The 27,016-nt window shown below is 42.3% G+C and overlaps 1 protein-coding gene across 2 annotated transcripts in view; it reads left to right on the top strand.

The window, feature by feature from the left end:
• The first annotated feature begins 11,571 nt into the window (after positions 1-11,571).
• Positions 11,572-27,016, top strand: part of prickle1a (prickle homolog 1a) — a 23,116-nt gene continuing 7,671 nt past the window's right edge. The window contains exon 1 of one of the 2 annotated variants that reach the window (XM_072386210.1): positions 11,572-11,901. The gene's annotated coding sequence lies outside the window, so the exon portion shown is untranslated. Of the gene's footprint in view, positions 11,902-22,727; positions 23,347-27,016 lie in introns of those variants that run through there. The other variant, XM_072386211.1, reaches the window with a different exon arrangement.

Genomic DNA, 27,016 nt, shown 5'->3' with positions numbered 1-27,016 from the left:
TTTGACATATCATGGCCACATGCAGCTGTTATGAGAAACATTGTCATATTTGGAGCAATGTTTATCTTAGTCTTCACCAACTACGCTCAAGAGTTATTCCCAAATGTTGTGCGACGGGCGCCAGCAGAAGAGAGTTTATCAGAGCAGAACAGTTGGTTCAGCTGGGGGAAAAAAATGGCTGTTGAGAGCACAGTGACGCTGCAACACTAATCCAGAGCTGCGGGGACACAAAGAAGCAGATGATAAATCTCAGTAGTTTCATCTATACAAGTGAGTCTTTTCACATTACACTCAGTCATTTGACCCATTGTTCACACGCAAATATTGACCATTGCACCTTTAGTGCTTCCATCCTACGTCTTCGACAAAGATTAGTTGAAGTGCTGCTTTGTTTATCGTCTGACAGCCTTAAGTGGTTCAGTTTGCTCAGGTCTGAGATGACTAAAAATAGTGCTTCCTTTCAGAAAAGTGAAAAAAAGAGAAAAGTTGTGATGTTTTTTCCATACTTAGTAAGTGCCTTTTTAAAGAAAAAAAAAACCAATCTTTTCTTATTCAGCACTTTGTCCCTAGAATAAATCACTGCCTAATATAACTCTAAACAATATGTGTGTCCTGACAATGAATCATACCTCCGGTTTACAGTGTATTTATATCCTCACTTTGGTCTTATTTGCCCCATTGTCCATCTCGGTTGCTGGCTGAAAGAGGATAATTTGTCTTCATCACAATGTGCCTGCAGAACATACTGAAACAAGCTTCCTCAATCCTTGCTGGAGAGTGCTCTTATTTTTCTCTCTTGTAGGCATTACTTAAAATCCCATCCCATTATGGTGGTGACAGACTATATGCGCAGTGATGGACGCAGCTCTTACACTCCAACCGTCACCTCATTGACCCGCGGGTGTGTAGCTGTAGAATTGTGTGAGCCCTTGCCGCATGTCTGCGTGAACGTGTATGTGTTCTAAACCCGGGTGTCTCGAATGCCAAATGCCTGACGTAGGAAAAGGGAGGGTGATGACACTCTCTTCTGCTCTGGGCTGTTGGTCACCCGGACGCTGCGATCACACAACTCCTCACTGATTGTGCAGGAGACAGTGAGGGAGTGTGATGGATAAGCACTTGAGCAGGAGAAAGAGAGCAGTTGACAGAGATGTATACACAGACAGCTACACCACCTGAGAGGCTAGTCTTTTTTTGTTCCCCCGACAGCTCCTCAGACTTTGCTGTGACTGATATCTACGTGACTGCTGCCTCTGTTGTGTAACAACTACAAAGTCGATCTGTTGTTTGCACGGTGTCAGAAAAATATCGCTTTTCTATCTTGGTCCAGCTAAAAATAGACTTTTGAAACACACGTAAACTTGTTAGTTTGCCAGAAATTGCACTAAATCAAGAGTTTTTGATGTGATAATGCTATTGGGAGAGAAATCCCTCCTGCTTGTACATGTTCAGAGGCCCTCAGACTGGTCTTGGCATTTAAGCAAATGTTCCACAGGTCCTATTGTGGCCGCTGAAATCGAACAGCATTTAGAAAATTTACAGAGCTGTAAATATCTCAACACTTGTCATGGTACTGATTTGGCACAAGCTGTGTTGTTTGTTTTGTTCCATGAGGTAAGAGCTCAACCTGAAAAAGCCCAGAAATAATGTGGCAGTTTCAGTTCACTATAGTTTTGTGCCACTGGTCATGAAAATAACTCCATAGAGGAAAACAATTTCAATGTTATGAATTTGAAAATAAATAAAAAAAAAAAACATTCAAATGTTAGTGAATTCATTTCTGGTTCCCTTTTCTCTTTGCATACACTTTCCAGAGATATTAACAGTTGGACATTGTGGTGTTATTCATGTTCCAGTTGTGTTGCGCAGCTTATTGATTTCTTTTGACAATTGAAAAAGAACAAAAATGTTAAAACACAAATGTTTATTTATATGCATTAGTATGCTGATTTAGCAGGGTTATCTACAGTTTTCCAGATTCTTTCATTCGATACAAACAGTTTCAATTAAAATAACAGGAACTTAGCCTCCACTATGGTCAAGACTTCTCTTAGAATAATAATGTTCGGTGTCAAAACTTTCAACCGACACATGATTGTTTCTTTTCACCAGACAGTCGTGAGCCACCACGTTTTTTTTTTACTGAGTCACAGTCTTCTAAATGGCTTTTCCTCAAAAAGTGTTTATCAAACCCCCCGCCCACACACACACACACACACATGGCAGCTTTTGAAAATGACTCTAATAGTCTAATTCTAATAGTGTTTGTCTGTTAAAGGCCAGTCTGACTCATAAATTGCTCTTTTTCACTGTGTATATATATATATATGTCTTTGTGTGTGTGCTTTTATGTGAGTAACCATGCAGACTAATCACAGTCAAATACGCACAAATGATCAAAAGTAACGATGGATTTTTTTCGGGGATATCAAATCGATCTAGAATAAATCTCCTCATGGCACAGGTGTTGGATAGTTTTCCAAATCTCAAAAGGTCAAGTGTGTGCTAGAGATTGATCTCAAGAGAGAGTCCTCTGTTTGACTAATTTAAGAGATTTCTCTTTCTCAAAGGCCACGGGGTGGGCTTGTTTGAGGCTAAAGAAGTGCATTCTTTGTGAAGTGACACCTTTTAATGAGCACATGGCACAATAGAAATTACGTGACAACAATAACATCTTGATCATTAGGACCGGCGCTGAAGCTCTGCTCACAGTCAAGCTTTCCTTTATGGTTTCCACCTCGTTAAATTCAAACTGAGAGATGCAGATCATTTTGTGAGCAAGGACTTTTAAATGAAACCAGATGATGCCGACAGATACAGCGTGTCTTATTAGGAGAGCGCTGATTGAGATATAAGCAGTCTTTGTGAGAGGACATTTTCAGTCGAGCAGTTGATGCCATCGCAGGCGTCTCTTTGCGTGCATGAATATAGAATAGAAAGGAAGCCAAAGAGATGAGGACTGACAGATGTTATGACAGGGATTTGTCACATTGTCTATTAAGGGTTCCTTCAAATCATGCATCCGTATAAGAATTAATTATAGTGTTTCTAAATGACCAACTGTTTTGAAAGACATGTTCTTTTTCAAAAGAGCTGGTTTCAGCAGATGTGACTATGTATAATCTCCTCAAAACACAATCAATTGTTTCTTCAAATACTTAGATGTGCACATTTTTCTGACAACTAGCTGCTGCCAAGTGAAATGATACAATAGAAAAAATGATTCAAACAAATCACGTGAGATTTTTTCTTTTTGGCTGAATATCCAACTTTGGGCAACTTTTGTTTGTCATAAATGCCCACTACGGCATTTATGACAAACAAGAACCATATTTTCTCGTCTTTTTGGGTTTAATTTAATAACTTCAGTCATTCAGCCAATGGTCAGTCATTCCACTACTGAACAACATCGCTTTAACTTGAACAGATGCAGTGTATTAGGGTACAGTGCGTAATTTTGTGCAAATTTTTGCCAGTGATGGGCTCAGAACTTTGTGCCATCAGATACGTGTAAACAAAGACAGCAGCTTGGCAAATTCCCTAATGTTTTTATTTTGATCTTTCTACTGGGGCAACTTGTCAGCTTACCTTATGCATCATATCATTTTCATCCGCATGCACTGGTTTGTTTACAAGATGAGCCCTACTTTTAGGAAACTCAACAGTAGCAAACACAATAATGGATAAGCCGAAAGATTAGTATGAGGATTTAAGTAAGTGATTTCAGTTTGACAGAAGAACATGTCTATTCAAACTCAAGTTCACTGATGAGGAGCAAAATCAAATAGAAGCTAAGACATCAATGAAGGATGAGGCAAAAAGACAACAGAACAGGCCTGAAAGACATGTTACTCCAGGAAACTGCTGATTCCTGCAATCCCTGCCCTGCTGCCAACTGAGGAGGAAAACTTCTGCTGCAGAGAGTGGGACCTGTTGATGCCACAACTGGAAAATCTTCATATGTCTCAGGATGAAGGTAATCCCTGCCGCAGGACTACAGATGGTGAGTTTGCCCCTTTGAAAAACAATGGCGCCCTGCAGTCTTGCTTCCACAAAAATGAAGTGGTGAGAAGACCAAGACTACTCTGAACGAATGCACAGTTCTCAGTATTCCAAGGGAAATGGTATGGAATTGCAGCCAAGAGCCATTGTATCTGTTTTATAGCTACCTCTCCAATAAAAAAAACCCTGAAAGTTATTCATAGCATTTGCAAATGTTAGACTGGTAGGCGTAGAATGTTTCGATGTTTCGATGGTTAGATCAGCCATCAGGTAGACTGAATGATGATCCTAGTTATGGTTAGCGCAGTGTTTGGTTTGTTGATTATCTGAGCAAAAGCAAGTCATTTTAATTTGCTGTCATTCCACGCTGACTGGTTATGCCATCATTGCGCAGCCTTTTTCTAATTCTGAAACTTTTTGTCACTATTAAAACCATGAGCCCCTGAAATTTGAGTGAGTAGGGCCCAAGTTTGAAAATAGCAGATTTCCTCTATCATTGACTAAATTTTGACAATAGTTGTCCATGCACACTACGTTTCTTTAGATTAGGAAATGATAATGTTTTTGGCCTCTGCCTGACTTTTTGCTGTTGTGAAACCACAATAGTACCAGATTTCAGTCTTTTCTCCGTTTAGAAATATGCTGTGCAACATAAAATGTAGTTTGTGATCATTTGTGGGAAAGTATTTGTGGAAATGAAGGAAGTCTACAATCATTTATTGGCAAGAAATGGAAAAATAATTAACATAAAATTCAGTCCGCCTCTCATATCATGTAGCTGAGACAGATTATCACTTTTTGTTCTCACTATGCTTGCCAACTTTCAGAAGGCTGGGTGGCCCTGCTTTCTGGGGTAATATGTGGTTGTTTGATGAGAGTTGGGTAGATGAATAAAGCCAGTCTTCCCCAGATTTTCACTGTCCCCAACTGAGAGGCATGAAAGATGACACCTCCCACCCGCAGCCTTGTGTTTTATATGCTGCTCAACATACTTTCCGTTCCCCATCAACATACAATTGGACCAGCAAGGACAAGGAGGCAGATGTGTGTCTTTCACAGCCCTCACAGCTGAAATCTTTCTGTAATGCCTGCTTTCAACCTTTTATCTATCTTCAACTTTTGTTCATTGGTATTTTCTACCTTCTTCTCTGCCTTGCTCCTCATCTCCTTACTTGTCTGAGGGTTGTTTTGACATTCCCGCTGTTTACATCGTCCACAGGCACAACAATCTGCGGCTGACCCAGACCGCACAGTGTTGTCCCCCAGGCACGGACCCGTGTTATTATCATCCGCAGCGGCATTCGTGGAGTGGAAAAGGATTGTCAGGACCACAGCTACACCAGTTTCACATTAGGACTCCAGACTGCAGAACAAAGCGCACAAACAAATCCTTCATCCTGGCTCAGTGCTTGGTCGGTTAAATAAAACAAAGGCGAGCGACGAGCCCGTGCAGGGATGGGTCTGCTGATAAAGATCTGTTAATGGCACATTTCCACAGGACAGAAGGTTGGACGGAGGAGGGGGAGGGATGAGGGAAGGGAGAGAGAGTTGTTTAAGCAATTGTGGAGAGGGATATAAAGCAGGGGCCCCGGTTTCCCAGAGCTGAGCAGCAACAAACAAGCATCAACTTCAGCTGAAAGACGTTCGTCCAAAACAGTTTGCCTTCCAAGGAATTTAGGGAATGGGGCAGATTCCTCTGAGAGGCTGCTACCCACAGACTACCTTTGCAAAATTATCCCCACTCCTCTGAAAAAGCCTTCCCCTATCAGCCCATCCTGTGGAGGTGCAGACAGAGCTGTATTGGCGCAGCCCCAGGTCGATGTTCCTCAGGATACTGATCTACAAGAACTCAAAAAGACCTTGAATGGAAAGATCCTTTTATCAGAGAAAATTCCATGACCATGGCGCTCCGAGCTGAAGCAAAATAGAGAAACATATGCCTGCAAGTGTAGATATAACCAGCACGGCTGTAAATCTGGTTATCTGGCTTTTTTTTTCCCCAGCCTTTAACAAGTCTGTAAAAAGTGATATGTGAAAAGTGTTGCCTAGATGTGTGGCTGACCTCATTTTGTTAATGTGTTTTTCTGTGGCAGAACAAAGCTGTTGATGGTATTTTAGTGAAGCAAAGCGACCCAACACTGAATTCCACAGGCAGACATTAAATTACAGCCCGGTGCTGCTGAAAGCTGCACAGGATTGCAGTTGAGGATGGCCAGCCCCTGTTATGAGGGAAACAGACTCTATCCACAGGGTTGGCCTTTTGCAAATAGTTACTAGTGCCAAGTAAAGACACGATAATGGTGAAAGAGGATTATATACAGCCGGATAGGAATTTACACATTTAGCTTCCATCTGACTTCTTTCTACAGGAAATTGTTAAGCTCGTTTGGAGTATATCGAGGTGACAACTTCTCATTAGTTTCTAATGTCAGTTCTTTTAAAAAGAAGGCAACCTCTGGGTGAGATAACCCAGAATGTTTTGATTGCCATCTGGGAAGTTGAAATAGCAAAGTGTCAAAAAGAAACCAGCAGTGATACAGACACAAAACACCTGAGCCATTGGACTAGTTCTGATTGGACATGGTGTGAAAAGCCAGCTGAAGACTGCGATGAAGCAAATCCAGTACTGTACATCAGGGATCCCCAGTGAAGGCGGAAGAAAAGAGGCAGATAGGAAGACATTAAAGAGTCTAAATTAAAGCAGAGGCAGAGAGAAAGCAGAGGACCTCTCGTGTCCCTTATCTGGACAGCATAAAGAATCTTAATAGTACTGCAGGTTCTGTGCTGTCTCACAGGCGACAGACGATCAGCCAAGGGGGAATGCAGCATGCCGAAAGGGGTTTCACCACTGGTGAATTAACAGCAGAGAGCATTGCAATGTCTGGGATAAGAATGAAAGGCTGAGGGAGGATACAGTGATGGAAAAAAGCATCGGAAACCAGATAACTTAGGGGTCTGATCCTCTGACAATTTATGTCCAAAGCACAACATTTCGAGGGGCGTGACGAATTCAGCTGGGAAACTCACCCAGCATGAGCAAAGATGCAGAACTCATCAGCCACACTGTGTTAGGAAGAGGGGCGAATGGGGGGAAAGGGGAACTCAAATCTGTTTGCTGGCATGGCTCAGTCCAACCTTCTCAGTGTTTGTCTTTCCCTCAGCTCGCTGGTTTTCTTGTCTGGAGGCCTAAAACCCCTCCCAGCTTAGACTGGGTGAGAATTGCACAGCATTGACTTGTGCAATATCTTAGACTTTCCAACATATATGTTCATTGTTTACTGAAATGATTCAACTTAAATCTCACCAAAATGGTCAAAGACCAGAGTCGTGTGATGCAGTTGTAGAATCTGCTCAGTTTGAATGATATGACGTGTAAGGATGGCAGTTTTATTTTATGCTTTTACTTAGATATTGGGACTTAAACAGTGCTGTAAAGTGTAAGGTATTAAAAAATGTTCACTTATCCACTTAAATCAAAGAGAGGAACTCTTTCATAATTGATCATTAACAACAGAATGCTTTCGACGAACATTTGAGATGGGCCTCTCCTTTAAGTATACAAGACAAGTAAAATTAAATCTAATGTTAGATTCAGTGCATCCTCAAATTTGCTGAGAATAGCTTGAAATTTGGGGGGAAAATGCTTATTTCCTTCCTTTGCAAGAGGATTTTTCATGTCATCATATGTAGGCCAAATATGAAACTGGTTGGGTCAGTTTAGAGTGGAAAGTGCAGTAAACCTCATTTGTTGAATGTTTAAGAAAACAGAAAACAGCCCAACCCTGCAGAAATGCATGAAATGAGCACAATACTCAGTGCCATGTAACAGGTTGAAGTTCTGTGACACACTGCCAGTGGAAAGTAAATTTGGAGCTTAGTCATGGTAGACTATAAGTATTGGAGACTGCAAAGAGATCCTGGTTCAAAATGTAGTTGTTACTTTTACTGTCGAATAAGTATTCGTCAACTTAAGGAAATATTAAGGCTTGTTTAACTCTGCATCCCCCAAAAACACAGGATATAAGTCAGTTTTTCCTGTCATTTCAAATAGGTGCATGTCACCATCACAAAAAGCACCATAACTGTTTTAAAAAGTTATGGTCATTTCATGAGTTTCTGTGAGACCAGGCAGATGCAAACCTATAGTTCAACTATAACAGCTTCCTAGTAAAGTGAGGTGATTTGTGCTAAATGCACTCTTTACGCTTAGCTAAAGTGATAAGCCTGCAGCAACAGCTTCATTCTGGTTCTACATAAAATGGTAGAACTAGAATGAAGCTGTCATCCAACTCTGCAAGAAAACAGAAATGCATGTTTCTTTCTAAAATGCTTAACGACAGTCAGGGTTCAATTTCTATCCAAGGTGGGGTTGAAACAAAGAAAGCTTTTGCGTTTTCAGGGTTAAAGTGTTTTACATGAAAGCATGCACCATACGCTTACAGGATTGCATTTCATTCCCTTATATTTAGCTAGTAGACCACAGGCAAACAATGGTGACACGAGCCTGCCTCAATAGATGCATAGACGCACAGGAATGGAGGCCTGCAGACATCATGACATGACTGCAAGCAGTTTGTTACAATGTCTACTGTGTAACGATTCCATAATTAGCATGCTGTCATGCCTTATCTTGTTTCAGTGGCTGTTTATAGTTATTTTGGGAGAGCTTAAGCAAAGGGCCAATTAGAGACTACAAAGTCTGAAGTGTATCCGTTATAATAGTAAGGCATGCACAGAATGTGATCAACAAGCCAATCCAAGTGCCAATAACCTGTAACACACTTTGTGTGAGTCTTTTACTGCCTCTGTGGGACGCTGTTCAGGACCTGATTGTTGCATTTCCACCTAATACCCCAACATAATTTCAGTAACATGATCCCATCTGTTTGTGCGTGACAAATTGTACAAGAACGTGTTCAGGTTTGTAAAAATGTTGGGGTCCTGGAATGGTCATTGTTGCCCAATTAGTTGGGCGGTTGTCCAAGGACCTCAACCTGGTGACTGGTTCAGCCTTTGCCTTCGGCCATCGGCCTCCATCCCAGTAACTTGTTTGTTTTGTTTTCCTGCTTTTGTTTGGGCTGGATATTTCCTGTGTAAACCCAACGAAACAGGATCCCTTTGGAAGAAGAATCCCCTCCCAAACTGTTTGAATACACATCAGTGTGGACTTGTGTTCTCTCTGCAACAAGCAATTGCCAGAAATCTCAAAAGGAATTCAATCAAAATCGGTGTATGGAATATGTTTCTGTGGCAGACACAGTGGTCCTCGCATTATCGGATGTATTCCCTATATGCGCATATCCCCATAGGTTATGGGAAGTTGGATATTGCGCAGTCAAAAAAAAATAAAACAACAACAAATAAACAAACACAGCTCAATTAGTTTACACAAGCATTGCAGCCTAATGTTCGCTCAGCCTGAGCCCAAGCAAACATGCAGCCACACATAAAAAGTAAAGCAAACAAAAGCAGAACAAGCCACTTAATTAAGACTACAGCAAATAGACTGATCCAGCCCGGCAACCAGGGTTACGATGACTGCTGTTTGGGGTATTTAAATAGAGGCTTCTGTCTGTCTGATACATGAATACTTTAATTTCAGGCAGTCTAGATGTTATACATATTTACCACTATGTAAGTGGCAAATACTGTACACACTGTTAGAAAACATTTGGCCCTGATTACACCTTTAAATAAATGACTAATCTAAGACGTTACCATACGTTTGCCCATCAGATATGTAATACTGAATAATTTCACTGAATAAATAAATGTCCACATCTAATACTTTCTATCTATTTACTTTATTCTAAATGTTAAACTTTCCAGCGTCACTTTATAAATACCGAATTGGACTTCGGAAAGTGATCAGGAAAGTGTGCAGATTATCTTAATGCAAGTGTCTCCTTTTTACAGCACCACCATAAATGTCTCATTAGATAAGTTGGACATACAAGATAAATTATCAGAAAGCTGTATTCAGGTCTAAGTGGTCCATCTGGTCTAGGACAACAAGGCTCAAAATAATCAGTGGACTAAAACAAAGTAGATAGTTATCTGTGTTGTTTTGCCTTTTGTTTGCCATGTCAAATATCGTTAAATACATCTTGGACTCTTAAAATGAGTTGTGACACTAAATGAGTCATCTCATATGTAAAGACAAGAAAGAAAAATATATTTTGAGTTTTGTTTCATGTGTTCCTGGGATATTTGAGAGGATGCATTCAATTAGGAATCGATAATGCTATTACATATTTAGATTAGTTTGAATTTTATTGATTTATCTTCATGTCTGCAGGTCTGATAAAGAAAAAAAAGATACCAATTGGCAGTAAGTAAGAGCTTTCATCCATCTGGTCTTTATAAAGTTTGGCACAGAGCTGTTTCACCTCTTGATGCAAAAGGCTGTTTAGGGAACAACTGACCCCTCTGAGCTCACTAAACCTGTTCTCACTTAACATGCATTCAGATCGATGTGATGGTGACTGGGTTGCAGCCCAGGTCAGCAAAGATGTCGCAGAGCCACAAGGGTTAAAGAGCATGTAATTAAACTGATACATTTGGTCAGATTCATGTTACATCTCTCAGATGTTTGAAGGCAGAAAGAGGGCAGAAATTCAAGAGCGTTTCTTGATTCCGTATAAGACAAAACATCTAGATTTTGGTTGAACTGTTTGGGGGTGCAGTGTCACTCTGATTGTCACAGAGAGGCCTTATCTGGGTCACAGTAGGTCAGAACACACACTTTTAAGGTTTGCCGGTAGAAAAAAAAAACACATGTCCGCAAGCTATTAAAGATTGCTCCCACACGAATGTGCACATGATGCCATGCAATTAAACAAATATATTGGCAATGCTGTGGAAGCTCACTCAATGCAGAATACTCCATTTTTACAAGACTTTGAGCAGACTCTAAGCCCGAGGCGTTATCAGCTGCATTGTGGTCATGCACTGATTTATGGGTGGTGGCTGCTCTCCTCCAATCTTTGATCATCCAAAAGCATTTTGTTGGACTCAGTGGACTGCTTCGTAAAGGCTTCTTTTCAGTTGTGTGCATATAGATTTACCTTTCATGTTCCACCTGAAGGAGTAGTGTTACAGGTTGGTGTGGGAGAACATAAAGCACATTGTGAAAATTTTTGCAACAGTGGGAAGAGGGACAAATAGGTTTTCTCTTCTTTTTTTTTTTCAAAAAATAGGTCATATTTCTACACCTGGTGAAAATTGAACGTGGTCATAAAAGGGTGTGTGTGCACTTAAAGTCTTTGTTAGATGTTGAATTGATGCAGTTCGTGAAGTGGTTTCACAGAGCCATATGAAATGTGTGAGTCACATTGTTTTTTTCTCATTGCTAGATATATAGGCTGTATTAAGGTAGAGGGTAATATTGTAGGTAAACGCATCCTGTTTGGACAGCCAGCAACAGTGACTCAGTAGTTTTCAGCCGCTTACCAGCTCCACATTGACTCTCATTTGCAGCAGCATTAGGAGTTAAACTCTCTGGAGCGTTTGTCCACAGTGTTGGAGAGACCAGTCAGTCTCTTCGGGATTGGTGGGGGGGCTTCTTGTTTAAGCCAATAGGCAGGAAGCAGCGCTAATGTCATTTCAGTGTGACCGCTGAGGAGCACCACAGCGCACCGTGCTTCGTTGAAATGACTCTGGTGTGGTGACAGCGCGTAAAAGTCAGACCAAGCTCTGTCTGCGCTCCACTCCAATGCATCCAGGATCTGGGCTTTAAGCTTATTGCTTCGCACAGTTTTTGGCGCAGCTTTGCAGCACTGTTGCGCGCCCTCCTTGGACTTTGCATCTAAATTCCGATGAGACGAAGTGTGACTCGCCTTTCTCACATCAGGAATATTGGTTCTGGATTGTCAGTTTGCTGCGACTGAACTTTTCGAGGTGAGTGAATAAACTTCAGCGCTTTTGCAGTTGTTCATATATATATATATATATTTATATTTTAAAAGTATATATATATATATATTATATATCTTTTTATGGAATGTCTGTGGTCATTCCATTTTTATATTCTACGGTTGGAAATGCGTAAAGTTTGACCTCAGTGTGGTGATTTTAGCTTGACAAACAAACGCCACTTTCGGTATGTAGTTTACACCCCCACAGTCAACCCTGTACAGGTAATTTGCTGCTTGTTGCAGGCCAAAAACAAGCATACGGGCTTCTTAACCTTCTAATTTGCGCTTTTACGCAGCACGTCTCCAAAGAGACACGTCTCACTTTCTGTGCGCGTGTAGTCGAAGTAACTTCATATCTGTGACGCTGAAAAACTCGGTCGGACACGTCGGGCTTGCAGAAGTGTGGGATCCCTGGGGCCTCCAGATGTATGGACTCAGCTGTCGCCTGTCACTTTGGTGACAACTGGTCTGCGCTCAATGATCGCTGCCTGTCAAACGCTGCAGGCTTCGTAGCTGTCAAGAGGGCTGTTGAGTGAGAGTGGATGTGGTCACACACACCCGCACACACTTACGATTTTAGAAGTTCTCTCTCCAGTTCTGACCATGATGGATAGAGTGAGAAGGACTTCACAAAATGGACAAAATGCATAAAAACAGACATCCTTACATCCATAAACAGACATTTAAGCTAAGATTTAGTTAACCGTGATTTTGTTTGATTTAGTCTGTCTTAGTCTGTAGTTTTTATTAAAGTTAGCGAGTACATCTGAATATAACTTATATCATAAGTCATTTTTACTCCCTTCATGGAGAGAGCTGCTCTGAAATCCATTAACTGGCTTTAAAACTGAGTCTGAACTGAATTTCTACATTTTCAGAACAGTTTTTGTTTCCCTGCAAGCTACTTGAGTGTATTCATCACCCCTTGTGGACCTCTCACAGAGCTAAATGTGCCATAAAGTGTTTCCTTTTGAGAACTGTGACACACCTTCAAGTTTCAGACATTTACATCCTCAGCTGTGATAGAAAGTGCTAAACCTACCAGACACAGGAGAGTACTTACTGTTATATATAACCAAGGCTGTCTAAAATAATATTTTGTTCTCATTGGAGCACGGCAAATATGATCATAAGCCATTAAATCCTGCATGCCTTCTTGGGCTCTCACAGACTGACAGACCAACTACGATAACAGCTGATCTCAGAACAGTTCACTCAGGTGAGAGGACAAACACAGGCAATGGCCCGCTTGTCAGCTGGACACATAAGATAGGTTGTGTTAACATACTTAAATACTTTTTATACCTTGGTGGACTGACAGTACAAAGGAGGACATCCAACAGCAGACTCTGGACAGTGTCACTGCCACTTCAAAGGTATAACTCCACAAGTCAGTCTTGCTATAACTGTGCCAAGAGCTACTTTTAAAAGAATCCCTGCTGCCATCCATGACTATATCACTTTAGAGAATTTTCTCTCCGTTGTTTTTTTTTTGTCCGAACGGTCACCAGTAAATGTGAGTGCAGCTGGCACAGATAGAGGAGAGACACAGCCCAGGACCAAGGTGGTAGTGTCACCTAGTGGCCAGATAAAAGGTTGACTGCTGCTGCCCTTGAATCACAAGAGTCATTAAAGTGAGAAGAAAGCGCAAGGTTTTACATGAGGTTCACTTGCAACAAATTTAGCTGAATCATGACATATCATTGCAACCAATTTAACAATGACATGTAGTCGTACAATCGCAAAATGTCTTGCATCTAATGCAAGTTGCAAATAAATGATTAACATATATCCAATGTGTTGTGTAGCCACTGCGGCCTGGGTGTCATACTTCTCAGCAGCAGGCATTAATGTGGAGATGATCTACCAGAAAAAGCATGTGCTGGGGGAGATGTGAGCTGAGCTAAGGCTTTCATTAATCTGCTGCAGGTGAGAATTCGCTCAGACCGTTACGTTATAAATAGACTGAAGAGTGGTGTTTTTGGAACAACTCCACGTGAGTGCTTGTTCACGTCTCATTGTCAAAGGCTTGAGTTGAAGAAAAAAGTTACTGTTAAAAGAATACAAAGACTTAAAATAGCTAGACTTATCACTGTCATACTTCTGATCCTTCTCAGCCAGCGTAATGTTTTCCAATGCTTGCCTAATAGATGTGGATTACATTGATGGTTTATTTCAACTCCAAAGTGTGCTGTTAGAGCATAGAGCTTTTAGAAGTTGACAGCAGTAACAGATATGTCTGTATTATGTATGAGCACTTCATAATTCGAGAAGCTAGCTCCGTAACATCAACAGACTTGGAAACAAATCACATTAATGAAAACAGTTTCAGACATAAACAGTGAGGCATGTCTTGGTGTGTGTTTTTGTCTTGATGTGGACAGTGACAAAGGGCTCGCCTGTGTGTGTGTAGGTGTGTCAGAGTGTATGTGCTTGTCTCAGCCAACCAACTGAGAGTGAAAGGGCAGTATGTAATTCCCAGTGCCAGTGCGTATATGTTTCCCCACTGTTGATTTAAAAGCCCAGAACCAATGAAATGTACACAGAGGCCTGTTTGTGCAAAGCCAGAATGAATCACCTCGCGTCCGTGTAAATCGCCTGCAAGCCAAACACTCTGGCAGCCTTTTATCCACAGACGTGGTCCAGCTCACCACAGCAGGGCTAAAAGCGGCGCAGGACAGGGCTGAGTGTTGTGAGGAGCTGTCACAGGAGGCCAGTCTTTCATGGTTCTGGACAGGGAGATGTGGCGTGGAGTCGAGTTGCCACAGACAAACCCCAGAGAGCAGAGTCCATTGACTGTAAACTGTTTGTGGTAGGTTGGCAGAAGAACGGATGAAATATATCTTGTTTAAACACCGGTGGTCCCTGAATGTGTAGTCCCTGTGCCTGACGGAATGGTCGGTGGCTAAGATGGTCAAATTCAGGGCACTGTTACAGTACAGTTGTATAGAGGGAAATAACCATTGTGGATGTCGCTGCCTGTTGGACAGATTCTGACTTTGTGCTTGCTGTGGTAAAGTTCCCTCTCTGTAACTTTCAAACAGCATCATGTATGAGAGTCAGCGGGATCCGCCTGAAGCGCAGGCACACATTAGATCCATATGCTAAGCATTACTCTAAAATGATTAAAGGTAGTTAGTGATTTAGCGCTTGCAGGCACAACTCGGTTTATTAGGAGCTGCAGGATGATGTTAGAGGAAAACAGGTTTGGCTCACACACTCGGTTTTACTGCCCCGGCATATCTTTGGTAACCGCACAGCATAATTGCGGGACCAACCATCAGACCACCGCGATGATGAAAGTAATGCTTGTCACACAAGTTTCATTATCACCACCATGTATAGGCATGATGCTCAGCTCTGGATGTATACTGTATAATAACCATGCAGCAGTGCCACACAGCTGCTTATTATCAACATGCTTGTCTTTGATAAGGGGGAATAACAGACATAAAGATATGTCAGCAGCTTTAGTGATGGAGCTTTTGGAAAGTTCATCTGACCCAGCCCGACCCAGACTGGCATGCTGGGAACGGGGCATGTTTTCCCTTTGTCCTCCATTCCTGCAGGGATCCATCCAAGCAGCGGCAGCATCACACCACAGAGCTGAAAGCAAAAAGAAAATATATTAAACTGATAAAGTAATTAAAAAGGCCCAGCTTATTTCCCCAGCACACGACAGGGGATTCAGTGAAAGCTTTCCGGAACTTTGGCAGGAAACATGCGAACCACCCCCACCCTCCGCTCCCCTTCCTGTGGCTCTTGTTCCTCCTGTTTGCATTATCACACGGGTGGAGTCAGCGAGCGTGGATGATATGGAAAAGGTCAGCAGGGTTTAAAAATGGACCATGCGGGGCAGGGTAGTTTTGGACCGACAACAAAGGTATTTCCTAAGACTTTAGAGAAAGGTTACAGTAACAGACTGTGGGGACAGTGGCTGGATGTCTGCCAGTATAGTCCTCACAGAATGTTTACACGTTAAAGCTCACGTCGTTTTTATGTCATCAGTTAGGCTTGAAAACGGACGCAGACACAGATTTTTGCTCACTCCCGAAGCAAACTGATGAATTTCATCATAAAAAAAAAAAGCATTTCCCAAAATATGTGGTTTGTTTCAGGGAGACAAAAATATTAAACCAATATATTATCCCCTCCTGGGTCTCCTTTCCTCTTCCTTTTGTTTTTATGTGTAAGTGTAATTCAAACCATTTTAACCAAAGACTTCTCAGAAGAAACGTTTGGACACACTAGAAAGGTTAGGTTTAAAGTAGCCATGCTGTGGAAAGAGGAGCGCCTGTTTGTCCTGCCTTTTTATACATTTACTGGATGAACTGGATGAATGTCATCCCTAAATGGACAGGACCAGACAAGAACACTGAGGTGGCGTTAGGGCAAAATGCTGGAGACGGTAATGGATTAAAAGAACAGGTACAAGCTCTGATTGGCTGATAGAATGCTGGTGTCAAGATCACTGGACCAGAGTTGAGATGACAAATAAACAGATCTTCTTTGGTGGAATTACACAAAAGATTAGTAATGCAAAGAACTGAAAATCAAAGCTCTGTATTTAATTGGAGAAAGTACAGAAACACATTCCAGATTGTGAAACTGAGTAATGTTGTTTTGTTTTTTAAAATGAACTGAGGGTGAAACCTTTCTGCGGCAGACCTGCATTTCATTCCTACCTCCCAGTTTTACTGTGAATTATGTTTGGTGTTTACTTTGTAATCTCCTGGTTTCTGTTTATGCAGAGGAAATGTATTATTATGAGTTGCAAACAGTCATACATCACAATGAGGGGAGCTGTTGCTGGATAGCATACAGATGGGCTTATATTGACGAAGGCCAACTGAGGACGCGTCTTGCAGAGCTGCAGACTGAGGCTCACAGCGGGCTCGCTGAGCTGACATAGAGACAGTTCGTTTGGTCTCAACAATCTGACGGCATCTCCTGGTGAGAGGCCCGTTCAAAGACCAAGGCTTTTTGTTTGCTGTGCTCGCACCGTCTTCCTGTTAGGGGCTGGGCGCCCAAAGAAAACAAGAGCAGCGGCTCAGCAGATGTGTGCATCTGTGCGTGTGTCCTGTCCGCCGGCAGACACTCTTTTGACAATTGCTCATGCTTGTTGGACAGCTGTTTTGTCTCAGAAAAGAGACAGAAATGAAAAAGTTAGCTCAGATTTCATGGAAACCGATCGTTCCTTTTCGAACCAAACAGAATGTATCACCATCTTGTCACATGTTCTGTGGCTGAAAACGGTTCGGTGTCATTAGTTACCTCAGTATTAGCAGCTCCAAAAATAACACACCGATGCTGACAGAAACAGACATATTACATGCATGGCTTCTAAGAATAACCTCTGCTCTGGGAGACTGCTATCCACTATTTGGAGGGTGATAAGGCAGCCAGTTGTGTACCTTTGTTCCATACCACACATACATGGTGCCATTACACACATGCATACGCACTCACAGAGGGATCCCAGGCACCAATGTCTGGTTTTTATATCAGATAAAGTGACAAGAGACCTCCTGGGGGCCTTAGACCGCACCTCACTATATACAGTATGCAGTTAAACATGCACATACTGCAGCAATATGTATGCTCTGAGGTTTACACTCATTTAGTCATGGCAGAAAATCAATTCAAGTTTTCAACACCAAAGTTATCTGTGCCCACATGGGGCCACATAATATCAGCATGAGCTGATAGACTCAATGTGTCAGGACTGAAAATTATTTTGAAGCAGATTTATTTTGTTTTCCCCCTGTGTAGTTTATCATAAAGGACAGCTGTTGATGCCGCAGCTTGGGTGCCCTGCTGCGCACTGACGGAGAGAGTAGCAATCACTCTCACCTCGAGACAAATTCGCAAGTCGGTCAGTGGAGTACAGAAAGGTGGAAATGAGTAATGAGACAAGCAGCACAGGGAGTGACATTAAACAGAGGTTGCCGATACATTGGGATTTCATGATCAGTGTCCTTAGGGCCAACCTGATGAGCCAGATGGTTTGTTTCAGGGAACCATTAGTGAAGTCCTTTGTTCAAACAGTGTGGAAGCGAACAGGCACTTGAAAAAAAGAAAACTTAACGGGTGATTGGATGAAGCATCTCTCTGTCAAAGTCACAAGCGAACGTTAACCAGTTATAAGAGCTAAGCAGAATCAAACAGAACCAGCCCGTAAATGTATCACCCAAAGCTGTCATCACAGGACACTTAGTGTCTTAACTTTTTTTAACATTGTGTTTGATGCACAAATGCACAAATGCGTTCTGGAGCGCAAAGATCATGTTGGAAATTCCTTCATGGAGACTATGTTGAAAGTTAAAGTATCAGCAGCTACACCAAAGCTACAAAGAACACTCCAAACATGGCTGATATCTACATATCAAACAAACACAAAAATAGCTGTCTTTAGACTGGTTTGAAAATCTAGTTTGATTGTTTTGTTTTCTGAATGTTTTAATGTAAGTCACACGAGGAGGTGAAAGGGTCAACAACATCAGAGCAATGGGGAGCTTTACAGGGGAGATCATTGGGCCTCTTCTCTGCTCTTTCTGCTGTTTTACTACCTCCTTAATGACTTAAATTGTATCCAATTAAGCAGAGCTGGAAAGAAGCATCCCCGCTCCCAGTTGTCAGAGTTCCCTCTGTGCTGTGGCACTGGAGCATGTGTTTAATTAGAATGCTCTAAAAAGACTGTAACAGAGCGTTTCTTGAGGAATGTTAATCATTAGTGGGATCCTGACTGAGCAGCTCTTAACTGTTTCAGAGTATTGTTGAATTCCATGGTTTGCCTTTTGAAGCCATGCGGCTCAGGAAAATGCTTCCACATGTGGGAATTGTCAACTTTTTTCTTCTTCTGCGTTTTTTTTTTTTTTCCCCCATCATCTCCTTCTACAAACGACTCACCGGTACTGCACTCACACCCAAGTATCGCCTGTTTTGTTATGGGCAGCCTCATCCACATTGCCCATTTGAGCCCGGGGCTGGAAACAGACAGGAAGTAGTTTTGTTGAAGGATTTGAAGGTTGGACTTCAAGGAAAGCTGTAGCAAAAAAGCCCAGGGGTCTGAGGTGCAAGGTTTAAGTGGTGTGTGAGCTAAAATCTCTGAAAGTATGAGGTCATAAGCTAAATATTTAGTAACTAAAAGTCGAACCTGAACATTGACATTGTGCTGTTTTAAAAAGAAGTGATCACATGGTATGGAAATACAAGCATGGAAAATAAGTGAGGTGGTTAAAAAACATTGGTTTGAGGTGTTAATGGGCCTGTATTGCACTTTTACGTCTATATACGTCCCAGTTTGCCCATGGAGACCACACATGACAAACTTTGCCCTTTGCTGATCCAGTGCCTTTGTTAGCACAAGTGTGTAGTGTAAGAGCAGCCCATTCATCCTCTGCCTGCTTTGTGAGCAGACAGCCACAGGCTTTTGTTGAGTTATAGCATCCTCAAATAAAGGGGCTTCCTCCCTTTAACAGCCCCAGGAGCTCTGTCGCTCCGCTTCCCATTGTTCCCAATGAGGTCCGGCTTTTACAACTAGGTGAGAGGGTGTCAAATCGATGATGAAATATGACCCATCCCCATCATCCATCTCTGCAGTGTTTGGCAAAGCAGTTATACAGTTTAGTACGTATGATGAAGCGAAGAAAGAACCAGACTCTTGACATTGGGCTTTGTTGGGTGATCTAGCCTGTTATTTAGTGGTTGTTACGCTATGAAAACTGAACTTTCATACATGATACAGCAGGGTTTCAGCTAACTAAATGAAATAGAAACAAACGAGCAGCGAAGTGGTATGTTTAATATTTCCGTAAAACCATTCAAATTAAATCCTTCATAATGTACTTAGAAGAATGAGGGTTATTTATTCAATAGCATCACATACTGTTCTGTATTCTTGTAATTAAACCAAAACAGGTTTAGTTAGTCACATTATAAACATTGTGACCTTCTCTGTGTCTATTCAATTAGCTAATAAATCAGATTTTTACTCTAAGTGGAGAAGTTGTAACTACATCTTTTTTTTTTTGTTTTTTATTCCAATAAATCACTTTCAATAAATCAGATATTTTATATTTTGATTCTTACTATTCAGCGCCATTGAGAAACACATTATCTTTCTGATCAGTTGTCCAGTGAGTATTTTATTTCTCTGTTATTTTTGCAAACGTCTCATGTCAGAAACTCAACTTAGATCTGAGGTTTTCCCTCAGCTGCTGCCAGTGTGTCAGAGTGGAACAGTAAAAAGGGGTTATGTGAAGGTTATAGGGCTAACAAGCCCACAGTCTGACCTGAGTGTGTCAGCGCCAATCTTGCTAAGTCAATATCAATGCGCTGACTGCTCCACCAGTTGACCTTTTCCTCTCTCTTTCAAGGCGTAAAAAGGGATTGTTGTTACAGTAGGGTGATAGGCTTTTATTGGCCTTTATAACTTAAGCTTTTGTTAGGCCTGTGTCCAGCTAATACCCGTTGGCAAGTCATTTAAACCTTGAGAATGCCTACTTTTTATAAGGTAGCTCACACACCAGTGAGAACTGCTCTAAACAATGATCATCAATGACTGTAAGTTAGAGACTGACCTTCCCTTTGCCCCCTTTAGTTACCCATTTTATGACAAGTCTTAAAAGCAAAACTTCATGAAATGAAACTGACATTGTAGGGTTTTTCCTTCTGCTCGTGTCACTCTCACACTTTAATAAATGCTGACTGTGACATGAAGCATTCAGCTTTGACGGGATGCTTGGTTTTATGGGTTGCCATCTTTACGAACATGTTTGGACCAGAGAAGAATGCAGCTTCACCGCTGGGTGTTGGTTTTGATGATGATCATCCTTGTCCTGTCATTGTCAGGGCATGCTGGTCACGGAACTCCTCGCCGTGAGCAGAGGGCATTTTTTTTTCTTCTTCTTCTTCTTCCTCTTTTACAGCGGTGAGAAGGTGCAGACCAGGTGTGAGATGCAGTTCAGGTCGTTGTAGCTATGACAGGGGAATGGGCCATAAAGCCCAGAGGCCACAGATTTACGGGTCATCTGGTGCTCTCTGAGGTCAAAGGTCAGGGATGCATGACTTCTCCGACTTTATTTTATTCAACTATCTGAAGCGAACCTTGAACTGTACGGCCAGCTAGCTCTAACTTTAGAGCGGTATGACTGCTGAGGGATATTCATGGTGTTGTTATTCTGATACAGACGTCTAAAAATAAGATGTCCACTCCTTGGTTGACTGTCAAAGTCTGAATATTTACATCTGAATTTGTGGTAGGCTGTTTGAAACATTTTACTTTGCTCACAATCTGCAGTTTTGAAGTCAGTAGAAAATGCATATATGGGCAAAGTTTCTCTTGCTTGACATTTTAATTGTGTCAAAAGTTTTGCTTGAAATACACAAGTGATGTGAATCTGCATGATGAGGAAATAAGAAAACAATTCTGCCTTCATGCTGCCGTTGTTGTTGCTCTGCAACTTTTGTCCTGATCAACTGGTCACCTCAGCTTTGCATTTCGAGACTGTTTGGTGGGATGGGTTGTATTGTGTTGGTCCTTCTCTCAAAGACTTGCTAATGGAGCAGGGTGCTGAGTCTTTTGGATAAGCACAATGGCCTCAAGTTTGCAGTGAAAGGGTGCCACTCCTCCCTGGCCTTGGCTGCAACAATGGCCTCGTCCACACACCTCTGCAGCACACAGTCAATACACACTTGACACCAGTTTGCTCCATCGAATTCCTTTAATTTAAATAAAAGTTCACCTTTAAAGGGAATATCTGCAAGTCTGAGCTGCAGTTTGTAGAAAAATGAAATAACAATCAGCACCCACGCCGTGATATTTCAACACTTTCTGGTGTGAGTCTACAGTATTGGGGCGTGCGGTGGATGGAAAAGGTGCTTCTCAGCCAGAAGCTGTCACTCATGCCCTAAATATGAGTGTTTGGCCTTCTCTCTTGCTGATACTCCAGCAGTGTTCAGCTGTGTTCAATTCAACCAATCAACTAACCTGATTAAAGGAGAATGTGGAGTTTGCTTGGAATCATTAGTTGATGTTTCCCAACTTCAAAAGGCCTGACAGAACTGCACATGGAGGTCGAAGTTACGTCAGCCCCCACTTAAAAAAGCCAGTTCACTGACTCAGTGCCTGACGTCACATCCACAAAATGAGACAGCTGCGAAAATGTTTATAAAGAAAGCAATTCTGGCTGTTTTCCTTGCTTCCTAATGAAAATGTTCTCCTGCTTTGTTTTACAGTATTAAAGTATGCTAGCACTCTGCAGCAAAAGCTGGCTGAAAACAAAGAGCCTCAACTTTTCTGGGACACAGTTATGTCCGCTGTCAACATGTTCCTCATGGGGCGAAAATGGCTCTTTGACACTGCAACCAAACAACCGTTAAAAGCAGAATTTGACCCGAACTGCTCACTTTTGTTGTTGTAGGCAAATGGAAGAGACTCACGTTCTGACACTCCTGCGGAGGTGAAGGAGAGGTCGAGGTCAACTGCATCCCTCCCGGGGAGTTTTACTGGACGGGCGGATGCATACATTTTATGGAAAATCTCTATAATTCGGACAAACAGAAAAGGATTTTAGTGGCACACATTTATCAGTAATGTAATAATGTGTGGTGGGCTTGTGGAGGTTGCCTGTTGATAGCATGTTCAGCAAGTGGGAAAGTCACTTATGAGGTTGAACTGGAATATGGCGAGTAGAAGGAAGCTGTTTTTCTTGCAGGAAAAACAAAACCTTTTTCTGTATTTTCAATGAATGACAGGCATTCGGAAATGTTTTAGCCTCTGTAACTCAGATTTTAGCACTAAAGAAAAGCAGGACAAACCACCAGATAAACCAACCTAACTCCAACATTTGCTGTTGATATGGAGGGAGAGGGAAGAATGTCATGTGAAAGCTGTTGTGGATACGGGCCGGTTAGTGTGGTAAGACGAGCTCTGCCATCACTGATGTGCTACTTTAAAGCACATTTCCCGTGAGCTCTGCCGGTGGTTCTCATTTGCAGGCATGTGTTTGAAGTATGAGGGGAGGGTCGCTGACGGAGAGAAGCCTTGCTCTGGCGTACGCTGCCGTGACTGGCTGCTCTAAGGTTAAGGGGCCGGGCTGAGGTTGAGAGGGTTGGGAAGAGGAGGTGTGGTGGCTGAGAGAGACAAGGATGGGATGACCATCTGGTTGGCTTCTTCATGCACACACACGCACGAGCACTTACCTCTCTCAAACACTCTCTCCCATGTACTTAGACATCTCCCTGACTTTTTACAGTCTTAGCTTTGATATGGGCTGTTCCTGTGCTGACAGCTCTGTCCTGGATTTAGAGCTTTCAGGATCCTGCACAGATATGGACCCAAGAGGCTGGAAAAGAATCTAGGGCTGGATATCGCGTTGATAAGATCCTTTTCCTGCTCACCTCAGGAGAGTTGGCCGAGACGGAGGTAAGAAACAGCAGGGAACGGACTAAAGATATAGATGATTCCAAGAGGAATCAGAACTGCTTGAAGAGGTGGGGATCTTGAAAGCATTGCATCATAATTCATACACGAGTGTCTTTTGGTGATTAGATCAGTTTCATCTATTTCTTTTAAACTTAACGGGAGGACAGATTAACTGTGAGTCTGTGATTTCTATGATTCAAATCACATGCACGGATGAAGCTCTGAGTTTGCTTTGAGAAGTGTCATTGTTGGACACTTATTTTAGGTCTCCCGCCAACTTAATATTTGTAACTGTGTTTGATGCTCTGTGATGGAAGAACATGCGTTGAGACTGGTCAGCACATGCAGGTTGTCTCAGTAGTGTATAATTAATCTTTCTGGGGACGTTATTCCCATCCATTTGGTCTTGACAAAACGCTCCTCTCGCCACGAAAGGAGGCCAAATTCTCGCTCTGCAGCACCTCCATGCCGCATATATTGAGTTCCTCTTTCTTAATTTTTTTCGCAGCATTTCCATTTTTGGATTTTCAAGCAATTGGAATGCTTAACAGTTCGTTTTCTGTTCTTGGTTTTATGAGGCTCAGTTGGCTTACTCATGTTCAGGGTATAAAGATCATTCAGTTACAAGTTTAACATGTATCAAGGATTTGCTTAAGTACATATGAGAGGACCTCTGGTTCACACAAGGATGTAATAGTCTGACAAACCTGCTCTGAGCTGCAGTTTGACCATGTTAGCTCTTTTACAACATACAACAAATTAGGTGCTAAAATTTGACAGACTCTCCTTTGAAGATATTTGTGTGCTGGAACATGAGAGTAATAATGCAATCAAATCTCGTCTGACACAAAATAATCAACTCATTTATCTGAGTTCAAGCTGAAGTAAGCAGGGACATACAACCGAAATTCTTGTTTTTCTCTCCCATTAGAGTCTGTGCTGCATCGCAGAGCTGGCAGAAGCCAAGTTAAACATGGTGGGCCAGTCCAAACTGACAGAGAGCACTGTGTTGTCCTGTGTGCATGTCCATCATCCACTTCCTAGAGGAATATAGACAGTAATTCAGACCAGAAGCTGCTTATTTTTCCTGTGCACTCTCTCAAAGGTTGTTAATCCAAGGCTCCAGTGTCTGGATTTTGGGGACTCTTGTTTAAGTGTTGTTTAATGCTATTTAGAAATGTCAAGGTTGTATTTATTAGTCAGATGCAATATGAGGTCCTATGAGAGTTTGTATTGCACTAAGTGATAAATAACATGCGTGCTGCAGTGAACACATGCTGTCGAATCAGACAGCACAGCCAGACAGCTCACTCTAATGGGTGAATACAAATAAGTGGCTGTTTTGATCACAGATTAAACACGTTTTCACCCACTCATTCACTGGGGCAGTGATATGCAGAGCTTGTAGGAATATAAGCCTCATTGTGCCATTTTTTAGTAGAACACCAGCCTTCAAAAGAATTTCAAATAATTTGTGGGATGCTTTCAGATCTGTTGTTGGCTGAAACCATTGAAAGCAGACTTCTTTCACCTGGCCTCACTTCAGCTTCCTCTTCTTTTGTGGAACAGGACATTAACATTTTCATACATGTTAGTCAGCCCATTTTAGCCTCAATCTGATTGCACCCCCACCGCCCTCTGACCCACTGTGGGCAGATCAGTCAGATATGCAGGCCTGCAGCTCCCAAAGCCATGTTAACAAGCACCTTTACAAAAGAGCAAGGGGCTGTTAAACATTCAGGACTGCAGGGGTCTGGCAAGTGTGGGAGGAGAGCAGAGAAGGGGGAGATGGGGGTGAAAAGGAGGAATTTGAAAAGTAATTTCACTCACCATAGAGCCCTTGTTAGGAGCAAAACTCTAAAAGTCAGCACAAGTGATGAGTCTGTGTAAGCTTGGTTAAGTTAGCTGGCTCAGTGCTTCTGTCATTTGAGGTGTAAAGGAAGCGTTCTGGGCAAAGTCATAGGAAATGAGCTGCAGGACATCTAAAGGAAAAATTAGCATGCAAGCAGATGTGGTCATATGAGAGAGGGGCCTAACACTGAGCCGTGTACATCCTGTATTATGTTTGAAGGCCTGGCTAAAGTTCAAGCCTGACATTCCTGGGAGTCAGGTTCGGCTGTGTGAGACATCCTTGCTGATACTTGGCCAACATGTGAAAGCAAACATCTTTCTGAACAAAAAATGGAGCGTATGACTGATTCAGTGGCTGATAAGATGTGAAGCTGTGGATTCTCTTGGCTCCTGACTGAACCTGCCTATAGTTAGCCATCTCCCACATGAAACCCAAGCTGCTCTCAAACAAGGCCACATTTTTGCTGGTTATTTTGGTCTCATTTGCAAGTCAATAGATGCAACTAGAACAAGAGCGCATCTCATTCCTCACCCTCCGCTCTCATCTGAAGACAGGTTATCTTGGTTTGAGTGCTTTAACTGTCACTTGGAGATAACGCATCGCATTATTAGGACAAAAAAAAGACATAAAGACAGCTACACAGACTCTCGATTGAACAAGCTTCATGTGGATTCTCTCACAAAGGTGCCATTGTTGAGAACATCACAGGCATTTTAATGGGACGTGTCATAAGCCACTCCGCCTGACCTGACACAAATTAATCCACAACCACCTCTATCCATCACACTTAGAGCTGACTGGGGAAGCCAGAATGGACATTCATAGTGGCGAAGCCCAGTGGCCGACTTATCCTTGATGAAGATGGGTTGATCTGAACAGTTAATAGCCGCCTGGACCATCAAGGCTCAGTCAAGACTGTTAGCTTTAAGCAGCCTGTTTCCATGTGTGCATTCCCTCTTCATGCAGCCATCCACACATATATCATTCTGGGAGAGAGCGTGCACATTTTCAGGCCCTTTTACTGTGTTCAAAGGCTGCACACGAGTGTGTCTGGTTTTCTCAGCTGTCTCTACGGCCCTCTGTGCCCTTTCCAACCATGGGGGGTGGAGGATTCGGGGGGAGGGAGGTGGCATAAGGACCAGGGCTGCTGGATGCTGGCAGGGCTCCCATTTGATCTCAGCTAGAGCCTTTGGCCTCTGAGAAGTGAGCACAACTGGACACACATTCATCATCTATGTGTTTACTTTGTACTAAAAAGCTTGACTAACAGTTACTCAGGTTGTGGAGTTTCTGCACTGATTAGCTTCACAAACTTAAGCACATTTAGGTCCATTTCCTTTTATGACACAGACAAGAAAGTTGACTCATCACTTTTCTTTTTTTTTAAAAACAATTTCTGTTCAAATGAACGCTTGCTCATTGTAATAAATTATTGGACGTTTAATCCTGTTCTTCAGCAGCTATTTAGTTGTTTTTTTTTACTTCCCCATCGTTTCACGACTACAAGTTGTGACCACAGCGCGGCCAACATTTCCACATCGCCCATGATGGTCACTTTAAAGTTACCGTTGGCAAACAAAGATTCCATTCCTCCAGCGGTTTTGTTTCTTTTGATTCGTGTCTAGTAAAAAAACACAACTCCCCCCCCTCCCGTTCTATTTTCTGCCTGCTGGTGCATTGTCGGTCAACCCCAACCCTCCCTTTCCAACTACTTCACCTGTCTGGCATAGCTTTGTTCATCTCAAAGATAAAAGCCTGATCACAGACTCACTGCAGCAGGTTGGAAAACAAACAGGTCAAAGAAAAAGGGGAGATGAA

The sequence above is a fragment of the Leuresthes tenuis genome, unplaced genomic scaffold (assembly GCF_036924035.1).
Source record: "Leuresthes tenuis unplaced genomic scaffold, fLeuTen1.0.hap1 SCAF_5, whole genome shotgun sequence".
Taxonomy (NCBI): domain Eukaryota; kingdom Metazoa; phylum Chordata; class Actinopteri; order Atheriniformes; family Atherinopsidae; genus Leuresthes; species Leuresthes tenuis.
The sequence above is the reverse complement of the archived record's forward strand: the minus strand, read 5'-3'. Positions and strand labels throughout refer to the sequence as shown.